Source organism: Lissotriton helveticus, chromosome 7, assembly GCF_964261635.1.
Source record: "Lissotriton helveticus chromosome 7, aLisHel1.1, whole genome shotgun sequence".
In the NCBI taxonomy this organism is placed as follows: Eukaryota; Metazoa; Chordata; class Amphibia; order Caudata; family Salamandridae; genus Lissotriton; species Lissotriton helveticus.
This window is the reverse complement of record NC_136068.1, coordinates 594,856,379-594,877,656: the sequence shown is the minus strand read 5'-3', so window position 1 is coordinate 594,877,656 and position 21,278 is coordinate 594,856,379.

The window sequence follows — 21,278 nt, the reverse complement described above, 5'->3', positions numbered from 1 at the left end:
CTGCATTAGGCCGCATAAATAAATGAGCTATGCCCTTGTGTTCCCTGCATCTAATCGTGCACCGGTCTCTATCACTGATTAGGCATTCACAGCGACAATAAGGCTTGCCAGCGCTTGACGCTGCAACACAGGAGAAGACATAAAATGTTGTTCGAGAAGGAATGGGCGGGCGCCATTCCGAACAGTAACTCGATGCGTCACAGTTTTGAAAAAAGAAACACATGGGTGGGGTCAATAGAATTAAAAATGGAGATATATAATTCAACAAAGAAAAGAATTGGGTTTAAACGCAGAATCGATTAAAAGTAAGGACCGCGCACATGGCGGACTTTCATGTAGAATTATAGATTTATGATGGCTGCGCATTCAGCCACGCACATCTGGGTTTTCTACGCCGACTGAAAGCCCGGGGTAAAATCGTGCACCGGTCTCTATCCCTGGTTAGGCATTCGCAGCGACAAAAAGGCTCGCCAGCGCTTGGCGCTGCAACACAGGGGAGCCCTTAAATTGTCGTTCGAAAAGGAATGGGCAGGCGCCATTTCGAACAGTAACTCGATGCGTCACCGTTTTGATAAAATACACATGGGTGGGGTCAATAGAATTATAAATGATGATATAAAATGCAAGGAGATGCACAAGATTAATTAGCAAACAAATCCCCCCCCGGCCCTCACTTACCACATGCCGTCTGCGGCCCACAAGCCCGTAAGTACCGTGATGGGGCCACATAAACGATGGAGCACGCACACGCCCACCACAATTAGGCCTAGAGCGCGCCTTGGAAGAGACTCTGGAGGACACTAGCGTGACGCCGTGAGCGTGCACGTGAAACACATGGGTGGGGTCAATAGAATTAAAAATGGAGATATATAATTCAACAAAGAAAAGAATTGGGTTTAAACGCAGAATCGATTAAAAGTAAGGACCGCGCACATGGCGGACTTTCATGTAGAAATATAGATTTATGATGGCTGCGCATTCAGCCACGCACATCTGGGTTTTCTACGCCGACTGAAAGCCCGGGGTAAAATCGTGCACCGGTCTCTATCCCTGGTTAGGCATTCGCAGCGACAAAAAGGCTCGCCAGCGCTTGGCGCTGCAACACAGGGGAGCCCTTAAATTGTCGTTCGAAAAGGAATGGGCAGGCGCCATTTCGAACAGTAACTCGATGCGTCACCGTTTTGATAAAATACACATGGGTGGGGTCAATAGAATTATGAATGATGATATAAAATGCAAGGACATGCACAAGATTAATTAGCAAACAAATCCCCCCCCCCCGGCCCTCACTTACCACATGCCGTCTGCGGCCCACAAGCCTGTAAGTACCGTGATGGGGCCACATAAACGATGGAGCACGCACACGCCCACCACAATTAGGCCTAGAGCGCGCCTTGGAAGAGACTCTGGAGGACACTAGCGTGACGCCGTGAGCGTGCACGTGAAACACATGGGTGGGGTCAATAGAATTAAAAATGGAGATATATAATTCAACAAAGAAAAGAATTGGGTTTAAACGCAGAATCGATTAAAAGTAAGGACCGCGCACATGGCGGACTTTCATGTAGAAATATAGATTTATGATGGCTGCGCATTCAGCCACGCACATCTGGGTTTTCTACGCCGACTGAAAGTCCGGGGTAAAATCGTGCACCGGTCTCTATCCCTGGTTAGGCATTCGCAGCGACAAAAAGGCTCGCCAGCGCTTGGCGCTGCAACACAGGAGAGCCCTTAAATTGTCGTTCGAAAAGGAATGGGCAGGCGCCATTTCGAACAGTAACTCGATGCGTCACCGTTTCGATAAAATACACATGGGTGGGGTCAATAGAATTATAAATGATGATATAAAATGCAAGGACATGCACAAGATTAATTAGCAAACAAACCCCCCCCCGGCCCTCACTTACCACATGCCGTCTACGGCCCACAAGCCCGTAAGTACCGTGATGGGGCCACATAAACGATGGAGCACGCACACGCCCACCACAATTAGGCCTAGAGCGTGCCTTGGAAGAGACTCTGGAGGACACTAGCGTGACGCCGTGAGCGTGCACGTGAAACACATGGGTGGGGTCAATAGAATTAAAAATGGAGATATATAATTCAACAAAGAAAAGAATTGGGTTTAAACGCAGAATCGATTAAAAGTAAGGACCGCGCACATGGCGGACTTTCATGTAGAATTATAGATTTATGATGGCTGCGCATTCAGCCACGCACATCTGGGTTTTCTACGCCGACTGAAAGCCCGGAGTAAAATCGTGCACCGGTCTCTATCCCTGGTTAGGCATTCGCAGCGACAAAAAGGCTCGCCAGCGCTTGGCGCTGCAACACAGGGGAGCCCTTAAATTGTCGTTCGAAAAGGAATGGGCAGGCGCCATTTCGAACAGTAACTCGATGCGTCACCGTTTTGATAAAATACACATGGGTGGGGTCAATAGAATTATGAATGAGGATATAAAATGCAAGGACATGCACAAGATTAATTAGCAAACAAATCCCCCCCCTCCGGCCCTCACTTACCACATGCCGTCTGCGGCCCACAAGCCCGTAAGTACCGTGATGGGGCCACATAAACGATGGAGCACGCACACGCCCACCACAATTAGGCCTAGAGCGCGCCTTGGAAGAGACTCTGGAGGACACTAGCGTGACGCCGTGAGCGTGCACGTGAAACACATGGGTGTGGTCAATAGAATAAAAAATGGAGATATATAATTCAACAAAGAAAAGAATTGGGTTTAAACGCAGAATCGATTAAAAGTAAGGACCGCGCACATGGCGGACTTTCATGTAGAAATATAGATTTATGATGGCTGCGCATTCAGCCACGCACATCTGGGTTTTCTACGCCGACTGAAAGCCCGGGGTAAAATCGTGCACCGGTCTCTATCCCTGGTTAGGCATTCGCAGCGACAAAAAGGCTCGCCAGCGCTTGGCGCTGCAACACAGGAGAGCCCTTAAATTGTCGTTCGAAAATGAATGGGCAGGCGCCATTCCGAACAGTAACTCGATGCGTCACAGTTTAAAAAAAAAAATATGGGTGGGGTCAATAGAATTACAAATGCAGATACGAAATGCAAGCACATGCACAACATTTACTTTCAATTTGTGAGGATTAGAAATTAAACAAGGAAAAGTTTGGAGTTTTAAAGCAGAATCTATTACAAGTAACGAAGGGGAACATGGCGGACTTTCATGCAGAAATCTACTATTATGCTGGCTGCACATTCAAACACGCACATGTTGGCTTACGACACAGACTGAAAAAAAGACGTCAAAAAATAATTCTACATTTCGGTATGTGGCGCATTAGTAAAAGGAACATGGGTTTTAGCCGCCGACAAGAAAACACAGACGTCGTGCAATAATTCTACATTTCGGTTTAACATTTCGGTATGTGGCGCATTAGTAAAAGGAACATGGGTTTTAGCCGCCGACAAGAAAACACAGACGTCGTGCAATAATTCTACATTTCGGTTTAACATTTCGGTATGTGGCGCATTAGTAAAAGGAACACGGGTTTTAGCCGCCGACAAGAAAACACAGACGTCGATCAATAATTCTACATTTCGGTTTGTTGCGCACTACTAAAAGGAACATTTAAAAAGTAGGAGCGATTACTAAAAGGAACATTTAATACAGAACAACCACTTACAATCACAATACCAAGAACAAGTATAAACCAGCAAAAGACAAGAGCAAAGACTCACCGCCGAACAGCTTAAACAGAATTTCACGAACAACGTCGTGGGATTATATACACAACAGAATGAGATCATTGGTTAAATGGAAGTGCAAGTAAACGTAAGTCTGTGATATGATTGGATGGACCGTGATTCTGAAATGTGATTTGCCTGCGACGAATGTGCGCCGATAAGGGGGTACAATGAATTATAACATACGTAGTGAAACGTCATGAAAACGTCAATGCGCATGCGCAATGTCTGTACGCATGCGCACAAACAGGGGGGGGACGCTCAGCCACGGGGGACGTTGGAACATGGAACACCGGCCCTGATAACCACTTTCACAAGCCTGTGTTGATACAAAGGACAGCTTGCAAATTTGAAAAAAGTTTGAAGGTAACAGTGCATTCAAGGTAGACTTTTCAGTAATGGAGCTCGTGCTGCCACCTTCCAGGATTTTTGAACAAATCCTGTTGTTACAGATACATTAATTAAATGACTATGTTTGAGACCAGAGTTGCCGAAGCTACACAGTTGTCTTGAATGGATCCAGATGGGTGACTGTTGTTACTCACTTTGAAACAGGTTTCTTCTTGTTCAGTCGTGGTAAGACGATGATCTAATATGAAGTAACAGACTTCATAAAGTGACTCTAGTGCAGGATGGAGACCACTCGAAAAGGACAAGTCCATAAAGTGCCTTAAAAACGCTCGTTGAGGGTTCTTCTGAAACTGAATATTCTCCTCCAGCCTCAGATTTGTTGGAAGTTCATTGCACAACGTAGCACGTGACTACAGGGGAAAGCCTTGCCGGCAGACTTTATCCTATTAACACATGCATTGGGCTCAGATTCCCAGAGCTCAGTATTAATGCTCTTGTTGTTTTATGTAGATTGAGCATTTTCAAGCCTGTCAGTTCCTTGAATTTAGCTCTAGTATTGACTGGGAGCAAATGCATGTCCTTCCTCCAGATTGCTAATAATCTGTACCGAGGTTCTAAGAACAAGGGCAATATCATAGTTTATTTTCTGTGCCCACTGTTGCACTGGAAATTAAAGCTTCTTCAGGTTCCTGGAAAGAGTTCCTCGCTCTTTCTTAAGGTAGGGAGAGTTGAATTATGTCACATTTTTCTAGTAGCGGAAGGAATTTTTCATAATTTGACAGTGTCTGTCGCCTCCACTCAACAATGTGGAGGATACCACAGTGGCGGCTGGCATGTCCCAAAAGTGGTAGGGCGGTGGGACAAAAAAAAATGATAATAATGAAATTAAAACCACTTGCATGCGCGATGCAAGTTCTCCTCGATGGTCTTCTCTCCTCTAGGCAGGCAGGGAGGTTCCAAACTCCCTTCACTATTTCTAGTGTTGCGCTCACCAGCATGAGAGCAGTTCTATGATTTGGTGGGAGCGGCCTCACTCTATGCTCCACAGAGCTCTGGAGGCTTTGGCTTTCTCTAACCTAGCTGCCTTAAGACAGCTGGGATAGAGAGGTTTAAAGTATGCATGCGTAGCTGGCTGTCGCAAGACCGCATGCCAAAAAGACATGCATACTTTAAACTGAAAGTTCCCTGCTCTCTCTGCTGCTGTCATTCAGCAGCAGACCCGCCCCGCCCCTCTCCTGACGCTCCATTCGGGCGGAATGAAGAAAAAAAAATGGTAATGAATTAACTTTATTACGATTTTATTTTTCCCTCTGGGGGCGTTTCAATGGGGTGACGATCCTCCAATCAAACGGAGGAGCCGCCCCTGGGATACCAACGTTCTAGATAAACTTCAAGTGCAGTCTTTTTTCCCCCTCACTCTAACTTCGGCCGATACTTATTCAGATCTTGTATCTGACAAAGCACTTCTTTTACCACTTCCTTCTTCCCAGGCTGAGTGACCCACTTCATTCACTCCTGTCACTTAGCTTGGGAATACTACACTTTCCCACTTTATTTAGAACGGCCAATTTACTCTGTTCAGTGAGTCACAGCCAATCTTGGGTGTTTTTGATGGTCAGAATCTTGGGATGATGTTCCATCTTCATGATTTATTAGAGCTTTAATATTTTGAAAAGTGGGATGCGTTCCTAGTCAATGAAGCATATTTATGAAATAACAGAAACAAAACTCTTCTGTACCAGTGTTACCCTTACCCTTGTTATAGTGAAAATGTGTTCACTTTTCTGACTGCCCTCTGACATACCAGGACCCAATCCTCTGTTGTAATACTAGAAGAGAAAAGTAGTCTCTCCTTGTCAACTTAACTCGTATTTTTTTTCCATTTCCTTACTATAAGCCTTAAAGTTATATTATGTTATTTTGTTGGGTTTGGGGTTGATCTGGGAAGACATGTTTACACTGACCTTTAGAAACCATGACTGATGAACACCAAGCAATGGACCAATGTTTGGGGTTCCCATAGTCTCTGAAGACCTAGCACTGTGCTAGGATGATGGCTATATCGATGGAAGTCGACTGTTGTGGCCCACAACTACATAGTTAAGAAACTGTGATAACTTGTGGTATGTTGCATATCTAGGGAACAACCAGAATTCTTCTGGCTGTGAGTGTTTAGCTGTGTTGGGTAGCACCTCTGTTGCTGCCGTAGATGACACCTCAGTAACCAATTCAACCCAGAAAATTCATCTGTTAAGATCAGAGGGTAGTGCCAGGAATCAAGTGACCCAAAGAAATTTGCTTCCATGGATTTTCTCACTGTATCTGGCAGATCTGACAACTGTAGTGGTTCTGATGGTGGCTGTTTGGTGACCTATCTTTACAGTGTTTTCAACCACACTGTCCAACACTGGGAACTATGTATTTCCTCTTAATGTTTTTCTTACGACAGTAAAGCCTCAGTGGCGCTTGACTACAAGTTCAGTTATCCTTTCTCATCGGGAAACATCCTTTACAACGAAACTTTTACAACGCACTACCATTACGACGCAACTTTTACAACGCAAACCATTACAATGCATAGCGCTGGGGGGCGCTCTAGAATAGGGAATGTGTTTAATATACTATCCAACACCTTCCCTACTATCCACGGGGACTGGAGTTGGAATAGTAAATTAAATAAATCACTATCCAACGCCTAAAAGCACTCTGCGTTGTAATGGTATGCGATGTAAAAACCGCGTTGTAAAGGCATGCGATGTAAAAGTATGCGTTGTAACGTCATACATCCTTCTCATCTATATTTTAGCATTACGATACACATTACAAGGAAAATTACCCAGTCACTTGTTAATGTCAGTCCTCCATTCACTAGTTTAAAAAAACAGTTTCTCTATGTTAAACACCTTCAGGATAATTTATGGCGTCAGTGACATACCATACCAATTACCTCTTACTGTCTCTGTTGTAAGGTGACTTTTTACACTTCCAGTAATTTGCTATCTGTTTTGCAATATTTACTATTACATTTTCTTTGCCAACTGTTGCACTACAGAGTTTAGATATTTTTTGGCGGTTGATGGTCTGATTTTGGGTCAAAGAACGGATTGTCTGCACATGTAAGCAACAGGGTTCTATTCTTTCTGAGCCGGGTGGATAATTTTGAAGTTGTATTCTATTAGTATTATTCCCACCAGTCAATGTGAGAGGGAATCTAAGTCTTCAGGTTGCCTTAACTGGACAGGGAGACAAAAGGGAATGCTTGAGGTAATCTCAGCCACTGGCATTTGCTTGGGCTGCATCCCAATCCACTGTTTTTCATCCACCATGCCACCTCCTGGGTCCTGGATTGCTTGTGTTCCAGTTCAGGGAGGACCTGGTCTGGCAGTTTTGGCTGGACTATTCCCATTGTAGCAGGTTCAAGGCTGATTTGCATATGGCTAGGTCCACACCGAGGTGGCATGGTGTGTACGTAATGATGGACTGGGATGCAGGCAGAGTAAATACCAATGGCTGAGATTAATTCAAGCATTACATCTATCACCTTTTTGCATACTTACCTGAACAAGGAAGCCTGATGCTGTGTTACCATTGCGAGACACTATCCTTGTGGGAACGTGTAGTGGTATAGGCATGCCCATACAACAGTTAGTCTTTCTTTTAGGGGCTGCGAGTGTGCATGCCACACATCCCTGATGCTTCAGCTGGCATATGATGTGACTGACATATGGATTCTCATCTTGGTTGAGATGAACTAAGATGGCATCCAACCCCACCGGTATGGCATCAACAGGGACCTCTGTTTAGCAGAGGGCACATCATCGTTTATCGTCTGAAAGACAGCTGGTTACTCACATGATCACTCAAATGCTCTCCTCTGTTTTGTGAGTTCCCTAAGAGGCACAGTTTTAATGGAAAAATCATTTGTATATAAAGAAAAATAGACGTTCATGCCTAATAATGACAGTGCATCATCAACAATGTTTGGCAGTGTTACCTATGCAATGCCAAAACTCGTTTTAAACCTTCTTTCAAGAAGATGTGACCAAATAATTTCAATTCATGTTTTTGAACTCACACTTAGAGTGAATCCTGCTTTCTGGGCACTTTACATACTTTGTTTAGGATCTACTCATGTTCTGATTTGTTCTTTCCAAATACTTGCAGGCCACTGCTGTAATTAAATCTTTCTGAAACTAAGCAAATTATTATTCCTATCATCTCTTCAGTGGCAGACTATATGCCAAAATTGAGGTTTTGGGATCTTACAGTCTAAGATTGGTTGAGTATGGGGGATATATAGCGTGATTGTGGTTTGAACTCTAGATAGTAATATACTTTGTACCCATTCAATTTTGAGAATATGAGAGTTATTTCAGGTAACTGATCATAAAATTAAATATATGGTCCCGCATTTCAAGGGCACTGAAATCATAGTAACATTGAAACCATAGCACGTTGGTCCAATTTAAGCTCTTAAATGTTCTTCGTACACCCAGAGGTAGCTAGGGGTATTTGGGTTTAAGGGTTATTGCCTCTGCTCAGTGGATCCCTGATTAGGGATCGCCACAGGAGAGCAATACCCAAGCAGAGCTCGACCCACTTGATACCAGGGATGGGGAAGGGGCGCCTTAGGCCAGAGCTTGTGCTTCCCCAGCACATTTAATTATTGCAGTCCCCCCTTCCCCCCCGGGGTGCAGATGGGGGTAATTACTGTGAGAAGTTAGCCTGGCATATGTTGTCCACTATTCTAGTGGGCACCTTGCACCAGTCTAAACGACCCTTATGGTGATAGTTGTAAAGTCAACCTTATAGACCAGCTATCCTAGTGGTAGCTTGGACAAGGAGTCTTAGGCTAAAACTTCAGAGAGCATGTGAAGTCAGACGTTTTACCATATATAATCCCTTGAAAACCAAATGAAAGGACACCACACAAGGTATATATCAAATATATATGTATTTATTACTAACACAACCCCTCTGCACTCTTTATGAGGTCAGAGTTCGAGATACGTTACAAGTTCCTCATTAAGCATGCTATAAGTTGCACAAATACAATTCTGCCCTAGGGGCCTCACGAACCATATACTAAGTAAGTGGTATAAGAGCCACTTCAGGAAAAGTGAATAGGCCTAGGGCCTAGGGAATCACTGGGGCTACACTACAGGACCAAAGGTTTGGAAGTAGGAGCCCACGGGAGACGCGTGCAGTGTGGGAACACAGACGCAAGTTACCATTGACTTACAATGGAGAACGAAGAAGTCACAAAGTTACTGATTAGGGACACTTCCGGGTGGACTAAGGTGAAACCCCTTTAAACTAGGACACTTGGATAGTCAATACCCACGGGAGCACCGGAGTACTCTAGTTACCTCACCCAGGGAAGCCGTGTGCATAGGTGCCTTTTCGTGTCGGGTTTCGTCGATGCTTTCAATGGAGACCTGCAAAAGAAGTGCTGCAGGCAGCCGAAGGAAGAGTGTCCAGGTGGGTCGAAGGGTGGATCAAGGAGCTGAAGAACCTGAAAGCAGAGGGGACAGAGTCTGGGTCACTAGCCAGTGACCAGGATGGAACCAGGTGATGTCGCGATGCAAACTGGTGAAGAGGTGAAGCTTGTCTCTGCAGCCACAGGGACCAGGAGGCGTCGACGACGACCAGGAGCTGGAGTCGAGCTCTCCCACGAAGGCTCTAGTTGACTGCGGTGTCGGTATCCGGATTGGACCCAACAAGCCTTGGTAACCGCAACACACGCAGGAAATGAAGATTCGCTGCAGGTCAGACCAGCAAGGTCTGAGGTGCATTCCTTTGGGAAGGAAGCTGGAGCAAGCCCAGAGCAACCAGGCAAGCGTTAGAAATTCAAAGGATCGTCTTCAGGGAGCTCACTAGCCACCGGGCTAGCAATCGGGAAGACGCGTCGAGCTGAAACGCAGGAGCGGGCCCCACGCGCCCCTCGTGGAGTGTGGAGGGCTGAGCTCTGGTGCAGATGTTGCTCGGGTCTGGGGCTTCTCGTGCCCCAATGCACAACTGCGAGTTACCTCAGGAGTCGATGTAGTTAGAAATTTGCAGGATGTCCAGGGAGTCTGGTCCCACTTCTCTCGTGTCCGCCACGGGTCTCAGCTTCGCTGTGGATGTGGGTCGAAGTCGAAGAAGTCTGGAAGTCCAGTCCTGAGTAGCTGAGTCGTTGGGTTCCATCGGGAACGTCGACAAAGCAAACCGGCAAGTTACTGGTGGTGCCTGTTTGAACAGGGTGGACACTCCTTGACCACAAGGGAGATCTTCTTCAGTCTTCTAGTCAGCATAGAATCTCGAAGTCCAAGAGTTCTGTTTCGTAGTTTCTTTCCAGGGTAATCTGATGTCTCTAGACACAGCTCCTAATTTTATACCAAACTAAGGGCCTGGATTACCTGCTAGGTCCCTCCTATGGGTGGACCCTGAGAAGGGGGTGGTTACACCCCTCTCTCTTTGTCCAGTTTCGCGCCAGAGCTGGGGCTGGAGTGCCCCAGCAACTGGTTTGAACCGGGCTATGCATGGAGCACCTTGTGTGCCCCAGGCAGTGTCTCATTTTGCAGCCCTCCCTGCCCCAATACACTAAAAGCCTGTCTGGGGAGGTGCTAGCACCTCCCAAGGCAGGAAACCTATTGTCCAGGCCTCCCCTGCCGGAGTTCCGTCCAGCAGCAGGAGGTAAGACTCTTGTCTGTGGCAGCAGCATCCATTTTGTGATGCTGAGGCTCTGTTTAACTTTAACCGGGTTAAAGCAGTAACCACATGTCTTCTCCCTCTAGAAGGGTGGAATCCTACTCCCTCCGCCAGAACTGGCGGGGGAGGGGGTAGTATTCCAAAGTGTTTGACACCCTACACAACATGTTTTTATAAAGCCAAACCAAAGTTGGCATTAACCGCAAGGATTATAATGCACTTAAGAATATATGGTATGGCTATATCATAGAACAGCTATAAGGACATGGTTCCGAAAGCTGCTGAGGGGCTCAGCTCATGCTAGGGCACCCTCTCACATAAAACCAAACACTCTGCCTCCAGGATTGTTAAAGCCTGCCATAGGAGTGACTTATAGGTATATATGTCTCTATATATAAGGGTAGATATAGGTACACTATATCTAAGCAAGGGGTGATAACACCACCTTACCCAAGCTGAGTGATCAGCCTATGGTGTCAGTTTGGATGACCAGCCAGGGGTGGCATAATACATGCTGCAGCCCCTGGTAGGCCTTGGATGCACCTATGCCCTGGGTACCTATGGTACACTATACAGGGGCTCACAGAGGTGACCTAATACCCAATCAGGTATGTATCTAAAGTACACGAAGTCCATTTTACAGGGAGAGCAGATAGCCTGGGGCCCTGAATAGCAGGATCCTAGGCCAACTAAGTAAAAAACCAGCTAAACACTAGGCAAAAAGTTGGGGTAACCATATAGTCAGATATCCACCTTCCTACACAACCCCCCCTAAATGAAAAGAGCTAAGGCTATCCTTGACCAGGTAAGCCTATATTGCCTCAATGGCCATATAAGGAAGTAGTACCTGCACTAGCATGGTTACCCCCTGTCTCATGGTCCACTAAGCAATCCCTCACCCTAAGGGTATCAGAGGGTCTCCACCATAGGGAATCTCTACCTGTGGTGTGTTTTGGCAAAGTAAAAAGCTGGTTTTGGGATGGAGTACTGAAGTGAGGCTCAACTAATGTAGGGCTCAGCTTCCTCCAATCACTATCCACCATTCATGCCTTTCTTTCCATGACTGAGTTGCACTGTGCTCTCAGGGTCAACCTCTGGCTACCTACAGCTGGAGGTTGGGTCCCTTTGGTTGGACTACTGGAGGGACTGGTCAGGTTTGGGACCACTGGGCACCAGGTTTGCCTGTGTTCAACAGAGTCCATCTGGGTGAGGTTCCTACACAAGGGTAAGGGAGTTCCCTCAGAGGTTTGAGGAATTGTCACCTGGCTAGGGCTGCTAGACTGGGTGCCCCTAATCTGCTGATGGGGGTTCCTCTGGACAGGGGGCCCTTTGGGGTCCACTGGCCTCCCTGACCTCTACAGCCCTGGGCTGACTGAGGCAGGGTAGAGAGGGGCAGGTTACCTGCTCCAGACTGGGTCCCTTCTTAGAAGGGTCCACTGACATCAGGGGCTCTGTCAGGCCAGGCCTGGCTACCTCTGGGGTAGTATCTTCACAAGGGGTAGGGTCAGTTCACTGAGGAGGCTGACCCTCACCTAATGTCTGAGGGGAGGGAGACTTTTCTTCCTCCCCAATACTCTCTGTCTGCGTGGAGTGATCCATAGTTTCAGGCTTCACAACACAAAAATCTGTTTGAGTTTGGGCTGTGACCATCACAGCCCTACCAACCTTTTCAGGAAGGCCTACCATTTTGGAATGGGTTTCTCTCTTTATCTCAGCCCAGGCTGAGATCTCAAGATCATTGCCCAGTAAACAATCTACAGGCAAGTTTGTAGACACTGCCACTCTCGTTGGGCCAGTGACACCTCCCCAGCTGAGATTTACTACTGCCATGGCATGATCTTTCTGCGCTCCATTAATATTAGTAACCTGGTATGTGAACCCAGGTAAAAGCTGTTCTGAGGGGACTAGTCTCTCAGTCACCATAGTGCTAGCCTGCTAGCCCCTGTGTCCCTATAGGCCTCAGCTTTCAGATTTGGGGCTCCTGTCTGTACGTGCCCAAGGCATTGGGACAAGTAGTGAAGTTGGCAAACCCCATGCCACCATCACAGACAAGAGTTGCTGTATTAGGGGACCTGGTTAGGCCAGAGTCCACCTGAGTTCCCCAAATAAACCCAGCCAAATTTTGGGGGGCACTCCCACCACCTGGGGGATTACTACTAGTAGTAACAGGAGGTGTTGGAGTAGTACTTGAAGGAATATTTTCCTTATTGCTGGCTTTTGGGAAACTGCTGTCAGTTTTCCAATGGCCAGGTTGTCTACATATATGACAATAAGGTTTCTTGACATTATAGGAAGGAGTTTGGGACCCACCCCCCTCAGAGGATTTTTGGGGCCCTGTAGTGGACTTGTCCTTAGATTTATCCTCACCTTTCTCTTGAGGTTTGGTAGAATCTTTCTTCTGGTCACCACCCTGATTTTTAGGCCTAATCCTGGTTCTGGCCCATTTGTCTGCCTTCTTACCAATTCTTGGGGAGAGGTCAGATCAGAGTCCACCAGGTGCTGGTATAGAAGCTGTTTTTGACAATTATTAAGGATCTGCTCCCTCATAATCAAATTTTACAATCCTGTATAGTCTTTGACCTTACTGCCCAATAACCAGCCCTCCAGAGCCTTAGTAGCACAATCTACAAAATCAGTCCAGTCCTGAGTCTGTGTCTTCTGGATGTCTCTGAACAGCAACCTATACTGCTCAGTGATTAGGCCAAACCCATCTATTAGAGCACTCTTCAGGACATTGTAGTTGTCAGCATCCTCATCACTAACTGTGAGGAGCTTGTCTCTACCTTTTTCTGAAAAGGAGAGCCATAAGATTGCTGCCTACTGACTTTGGGGTACCTGCTGTACTTTGCAAGCCCTCTCCAAAGCAGTTATCCACTTGTGGATGTCATCCCCGCGCTGGTAGGGAGGGACAATCTTACTTAGGTTTCTATGGTCATTTGACCTTTCCCTACCTCTAGGGATGTTGCTGCCACCAGTGGAATCTAATCCACTCAACTTTTGCTCTCTAACAAGAGCCAGGGTCTCTTTGGCAAGGGTAATCTTTTGCCTCTGGATCCTAAGATTGACTTCCCTCTTCCTAGCCTTATGCTCTCTTCTCTGAGGTGAGGTCATCCTCATCACTGCCCCTATTGAGTCATCAGAGTGGTGGGAGTCACTGGAAAGTGACCTCCTTCTGTGCTTAGTGTTAGGCCTACTTGGGGGCCTGGATGGAATTCTCTCCTGTCCAGCCCCAGGTAGTCCTAGGTTGTCCTGGTCCAGGTCCAGTTCTTCAACTTGGACCTGGTCATCATCCTCATCATCAGACCCCCCTGGATTGTCATCCTGGGAATCCTCTGTTGATGGATGCCCCCTTCCACTACCAGTCTGATCTGGGGCTGCTGCTTTCTCAGCATCATACTCCATTAACAAATCTATAAGGTGTCTTAGGGTTGGACTCTGTCCTTGTCTCAGTTTCCTGAGTGAACACAAACTTCTTATTTCATGAAAAGTAAATGTGTCATAGTGGGAAGGGACCCTGGGAGGGTCCACTTCCTCTGGGAGAGACACACTAGGCTCTCCTCTGAAGGACTTTCTCTAGTGAGGTGTGGTGTGTGCACCTACCTACACTTAGTATTACCTTCAAAAACCTCTCTAAGAGTTGTAGTCAGGGTGTGCTAGGCCCTTTCCTCTACAACAACTAAGTTCAGTAGAACTTAAACATTATAAGACTTGATTTATATGTACCTCTAGGTACGTTAATGTGATCTTTCAAATGATATCTCAAGATTATATGGTAAAACAACAGCAAGCTCTTATCCCAACCGCTGCACACCAATGTGAGAAGTTAGCCTGGCATATGTTGTCCACTATTCTAGTGGGCACCTTGCACCAGTCTAAACGACCCTTATGGTGATGGTTATAAAGTCAACCTTATAGACCAGCTATCCTAGTGGTAGCATGGGCAAGCAGTCTTAGGCTAAAACTTCAGAGAGCATGTGAAGCCAGCTGTGTTACCATATATAATCTCTTGAATACCAAATGAAAGGACACCACACAAGGTATATATCAAATATATATGTATTTATTACTAACACAACCCCTCTGCACTCTTTATGAGGTCAGGGTTCGGGATACGTTACAAGTTACTCATTAAGCATACTATAAGTTGCACAAATACAATTCTGCCCTAGGGGCCTCACAAGCCATATACTAAGTAAGTGGTATAAGAGCCACTTCCGGAAAAGTGAATAGGCCTAGGGCCTATGGAATCGCTGGGGCTACACTACAGGACCAAAGGTTTGGAAGTAGGAGACCCACGGGAGACGCGTGCAGTGTGGGAACACAGACGCAAGATACCACAAGACGAAGAAGTCACAAAGTTACTGATTAGGGACACTTCCGGGTAGACTACGGTGAAACCCGTTTAAACTAGGACACTTGGATAGTCAATACCCACTCGAGCACCGCAGTACTCGAGTTACCTCACCCAGGGAAGCCGTGTGCATAGGTACCTTTTCGTGTCGGGTTTCGTCGATGGTTTCAATGGAGACCTGCAAAAGAAGTGCTGCAGGCAGCCGAAGGAAGAGAGTCCGGGTGGATCCAAGGGTGGATCAAGGAGCTGAAGAACCTGAAAGCAGAGGGGACAGAGTCTGGGTCACTAGCCAGTGACCAGGATGGAACCAGGATGGAACCAGGTGATGTCGCGATGCAAACAGGTGAAGAGGTGAAGCTTGTCTCTGCAGCCACAAGGACCAGGAGGCGTCGACCAGGAGCTGGAGTCGAGCTGTCCCACGAAGGCTCTAGTTGACTGCGGTGTCGGTATCCGGATTGGACCCAACAAGCCTTGGTAACCGCAACCCACGCAGGAAATGAAGATTCGCTTCAGGTCAGACTAGCAAGGTCTGAGGTGCTTCTCTTTTGGAAGGAATATGGAGCAAGCCCAGAGCAACCAGGCAAGCATTAGAAATTCAAAGGATCGTCTTCAGGGGGCTCACTAGCCAACGGGCTAGCAACCGGGAAGACGCGTCGAGCTGAAATGCAGGAGCGGGCCCCACGCGGCACTCGTGGAGTGTGGAGGGCTGAGCTCTGGTGCAGATGTTGCTTGGGTCTGGAGCTTCTCGTGCCCCAATGCACAACTGCGAGTTACCTCAGGAGTCGATGCAGTTAGCAATTTGCAGGATGACTAGGGAGTCTGGTCCCACGTCTCTCGTGTCCGCCACAGGTCTCAGCTTTGCTGTGGATGTGGGTCGGAGTCCAAGAAGTCTGGAAGTCCAGTCCTGTGTAGCTGAGTCGTCGGGTTCCGTTGGGAACGTCGACAAAGCAAACCGGCAAGTTACTGGTGGTGCCTGTTTCAACAGGGTGGTCACTCCTTGACCACAAGGGAGATCTTCTTCAGTCTTCTAGTGAGCATAGAATGTCGAAGTCCAAGAGTTCTGTTTCGTAGTTTCTTTCCAGGGTAATCTGATGTCTCTAGACACAGCTCCTAACTTTATACCATACTAAGGGGCTGGATTACCTGCTAGGTCCCTCCTATGGGTGGACCCTGAGAAGGGGGTGGTTACACCCCTTTCTCTTTGTCCAGTTTCGCGCCAGAGCTGGGGCTGGAGTGCCCCAGCAACTGGTTTGAACCGGGCTATGCATGGAGCACCTTGTGTGCCCCAGGCAGTGTCTCATTTTGCAGTCCTCCCTGCCCCAATACACTAAAAGCCTGTCTGGGGAGGTGCTAGCACTTCCCAAGGCAGGAAACCTATTGTGCAGGCCTCCCCTTCTGGAGTTTCGCCCAGCAGAACGAGGTCAGACTTGTGACTGTAGCAGCAGCATCCATTTTGTGATGCTGAGGCTCTGTTTAACTTTAACCGGGTAAAGCAGTAACCACATGTCTTCTCCCTCTAGAAGGGTGGAATGCTACCCCCGCTGCCAGAACTGGCGGGGGGGGGGTAGTATTCCAAAGTGTTTGACACCTTACACAACATGTTTTGATAAAGCCAAACCAAGTTAGCATTAACCGCGAGGATTATAATGCACTTAAGAGTATATGGTATGGCTATATCATAGAACAGCTATAAGGATATGGTTCCGAAAGCTGCAGAGGGGCTCAGCTCATGCTAGGGCACCCTCTCATATAAAACCAAGCACTCTGCCTCCAGGATTGTTAAGGCCTGCCATAGGAGTGACTTATAGGTATATATGTGTCTATATATAAGGGTAGATATAGGTATACTATATCTAAGCAAGTGGTGATTACACCACCTTACCCAAGCTGAGTGATCAGCCTGTGGTGTCAGTTTAGATGGCCAGCCAGGGGTGGCATAATAAATGCTGCAGCCCCTGGTAGACCTTGGATGCACCTATGCCCTGGGTACCTATGGTACACTATACAGGGGCTCACAGAGATGACCCAATACCCAATCAGGTATGTACCTACAGTACATGGAGTCCATTTTTACAGGGACAGCAGATAGCTTGGGCCCTGAATAGCAGGATCCTAGGCCAACTAAGTCAAAAACCAGCTAAACACTAGGCAAAAAGTTGGGGTAACCATATAGTCAGATATCCACCTTCCTACAATTATGCCTCGGGGGGAGGGGGGCAGAAAGCCCACTAGACGCCAGTAAAAGATTGTGTTTTTTAAAGATAGGAGTGGGGGCTTCCCCCACCCCAATTAAATGGGGCATCAGTCTTTCTGCCCCCCCCCTGGAGGGGGCAGATGGGGTACTTACCCCCGACCTAAAGCCCAGTATATGCCAGAGAAAGCTTTGTTATATAAAACATTTAGTGGTGGAGGCTGCCCACGATGGGCAGGGGCATGCCTCTATCGCAACTAATTGGGGCATAAGCCTTTCTGCCTCCACTGCGGGGTGGATGGAGGTGATGACCCCTGATCTGCCCGCGCCCGCGAGGGGAAGATAGTTGAATATACACCAGGGAAAGCTGTTTTTGTTAAAAAAATATATAGGTGCGGGGACTGCTCACCATGAGGATGGCTGGGCCCATGCCCCTAAACAGAGCAGAGTCTCTTTTTGCCCCTTTGAGGTGGCAGATGGGGTGATTACCTCCAATGTGCACCACCAGGGCTGTTTTTTTATTGTAGGGGCTGCCCAAAATGGGCAGGGCCCTGCCTCCATCCATAAATAATTCTGTCACCCCTGGGCGGACAGATGAGGGTGGCAGAAAGCCCTCTAAACCCTATGGAATTTTCTTTTTAAATATAGGGGTGGGCCTTGCCAACCATAAGCCTGGCTATGGCCCCCACCCTGAAAATAAAGCAGGCAGGCTTTCTGACCTTCCTTGGAGCGGATGGGGGGGGGCAATTATGCCCAGTCTACCCTTTTGTAGGTCAGAAAGTCCACCAGATACTAGGGAATGCATTTAGACAATATTTTTTTATAGGGGGGTTCCCCCTTTGGGAATGGGTACGTGTTACCTCCCACCCTGGAGCCCAGTAGACTCTCTGCCACTCCTGGGGTTTGGATAAGGTATTTGCCTGAAATGTATCCTACCCCCAGTGAGCATGAAGCCCACTGGACACCAGGGATTTCAAAATTATGCTAAAGGATGGGGCAGCCTACCCTGGCATCTAGCCTTACCCCTGCCCCAGGGGGGTCAATAGTGTATTTTTTCCCCCCTGGGGGCAGATAGGAGGCTTATTTCAATTGGGGAGGTGCCCCAAACTTGCCTCCGGAGTGGTAGAAAATCTACCTGACACCATGGACATTGCCTTTAGGGCAAAACAAAGTGCTGCGGCTGTTGTACTCTGGCTTTACCCCCAACCCAGAGGGGTAAACCAGTCTCCCCCCAACCCTGGTCCAAACAGGAGGTGTGTCCACAATGTGGCCCAGGGGTACGGCAATCCCACTGATCAACGAATCAAACCAGGGTCAATGAGAGCCCACTCGCAAGGGCTCCCATTGACCTTGGTTTGATCTTTTCCTGTCATAGGCACTTGGCCCAACCACACAGGTGGCTCTGCATTTTTACCACCACTGGGTGGTAGTCAGGCCGGACTTGGAACCGAAACCGGCCCTGGCAAACTGCTCGGTCCCCCCCCCCCTCCCAGGGACAGGGTTGTGTGCGGCCAAGCTGTTTGCTAGGGCCTGTTTCGTGGATTTTGTTACAGGGGACGATATTGCCGGTCCCTTGTAAGAAAACGGCCCCCAGGGGCCCAAAACTAGCACCCACCCAGGCGACCCACCGGAAAACCCGTGCCCGCTACGGCCAGTTCCGGCCCTGGCAGTAGTTTGTGGCTCACTGCAGATTCCAGAACTTTCCGTCACATAAATGTTAGGAAAATGTGTGTTTTTATCAAAGTGTGACATTTGCAAAGGGTTCTTGGTAAAATTACCTAGTAAGAGCCATGCAAGTCACCCACTCTGGATACCCCCAGTTGTCTAGTTTTAAAAAATGTACAAGTTTGCTAGGTTTCCTTAATTGCTGGATGATCTAGGGCTCAAAATCCACAGCTTCCAACTTTGCAGGAAAAAGGTTTTGTTTTGAGTTGAAAAATGTGATGTATCCATCTTGCGTTTTGGGCCATTTTCTGTTGTGGGCACTTGGTCTACCCACAAAAGTGAGGTACCATTTTTATCTGAAGACTTGGAGGAATTCTGAGTAGAAGGAAGTGTGAGGCTCCCTGCAGATCCCAGAACTTTCCATCACAGAAATTTGAATAAATGTGTTTTGTAGTCAAGATGTGAGGTTTGTAAGTGATTATGGGTTTAAAAAACCTGTGAGAGCCATGCAAGTCACTGTGCTCTGGATTCCCCTAGATGTCTAGTTTTTAAAAACTTGCAGGTTTGCTAGGATGTCCTAGGTGCCGGTTGAGATAGGGCAAAAATCCACTGCTGTCAACTTTGCAAAAAAAGTCAATTTTGAGTAGAAAAATGTGATGTATCCATGTTGCGTTTTGGGCTGTTTCCTGTCACGGGTACTAGGCCTACCCACACAAGTTTAGAACCATTTTTACCGTGAGACTTAGAGGAATGATTGGTGGAAGGAAGTTTGTTGCTCCCCGCAGATTCTGGAACTTTCCATCACAGAAACATGAGGAAAGTGTGGTTTTTTTAGTCAAAGTTTGAGATTAGCAAGGGATTCTGATTAGAAACATGGTGAAAGCCACTGAAGTCTGCCCACCCTGGATACCCCAGATGTCTAGTTTTCAAAAAGGTTTGAGTTTGCTAGGTTTCCCTAGGTGCCAGCTGAGCTAGGACCCAATATCCACAGGTACCCGCTTTGCAAAAATACAAATTTTATCAGGAGACTTACGTGAATGCTGGGTACAAGGAAGTGTGTGGTTCCCCACAGATTCCAGAACTTTCCATCACAGAAATGTATGATTTTTTTTTAACTCAAGATTTATAGTTTGCAAGGGATTGTGGGTACAAAAAACCTGGTAAGAGCCATGCAAGTCACCCCAGCCTGGATTCCCCCAGGTGTCTCTAGTTTTAAAATAAATTCAAGTTTGCTAGGTTTCCCAATGTGCTGGCTGAGCTAGGGCCCAAAATCCACAGTTATCCACTTTGCAAAAAAAGGGCCAGCTTTGAGTGGGAAATGTGATGTATCCAAATTGTGTTTTGAGCCATTTCTTGTTGTGGTTACTAGAACACAGGTGAGGTATAATGTTTATCGCAAGGCATGTTGGAGCATAGAATAGTAGATCATTTGCTATTACCAATTGGATTTTACTGCAATTGTGCCATCAATAGCCAGTGTGTAAGAAAGAAGACATTTTGAAAATCTAAATCATATGCTAGTATGGGTACCCATAAATTTAGAGATGTACAAATACCCACTGCTCCTAAACTTCATATCTTATGCCCATTCCAGAAATACGTAGGTTTCCTTGATTTTTTTTTAACCTATTTTTTATTGAGTTTCTAAAGAAGAACATAACAAAAAGGGATCTTCCCACTTACAATATGCAACATCAATAGGATTTCACTACTGAAAGTATCATCAACCATTTCGCATTGCATCCCCCCACCCGTATCCCTCCCCCCACCACCGGTGTGCCTCATTGTATATACTATCAACAATTACTGGACGCCAGAATCCAATGCAATAATGATCGTGAACTTCAGTGTTACAGTACAGGTCAAAACATAGCTACTCTGAAATCACCATTGAGTCCATCAATCAGGTCTCGGCTCCTTCTCCTTGAACCATCGCTTCATGTGGGTCTTGCGCCTCCTCCAATTCCGATCCCTCCCCTGATTCTGACTCTGGATTCTTCAGTAGCACCACTAAGGCCTCCCACACCCTCGCCGCCTCCAGCGCCTTTTCATTATTTGTTCTCAAGGCCTGCTGCAGCCTAAGCGCACTTTCACTTTGCGCCCATTTTAGCATCTCCGCTCTCCACCTTCCCAACCCTGGCCTTCTTGCCGATTTCCAGTGCATTGTGATTTATCTTTTAGCCAATACGAGGCCCAGGTCTATAAATGTACTTGTCACTTTCGTTCTGGTGGTATGTGGGAACCAGTACAACAAACAAACTCCCATATCTACTTCTAATGTCCGGTCCGTTATATGGCACAATAGATCCAG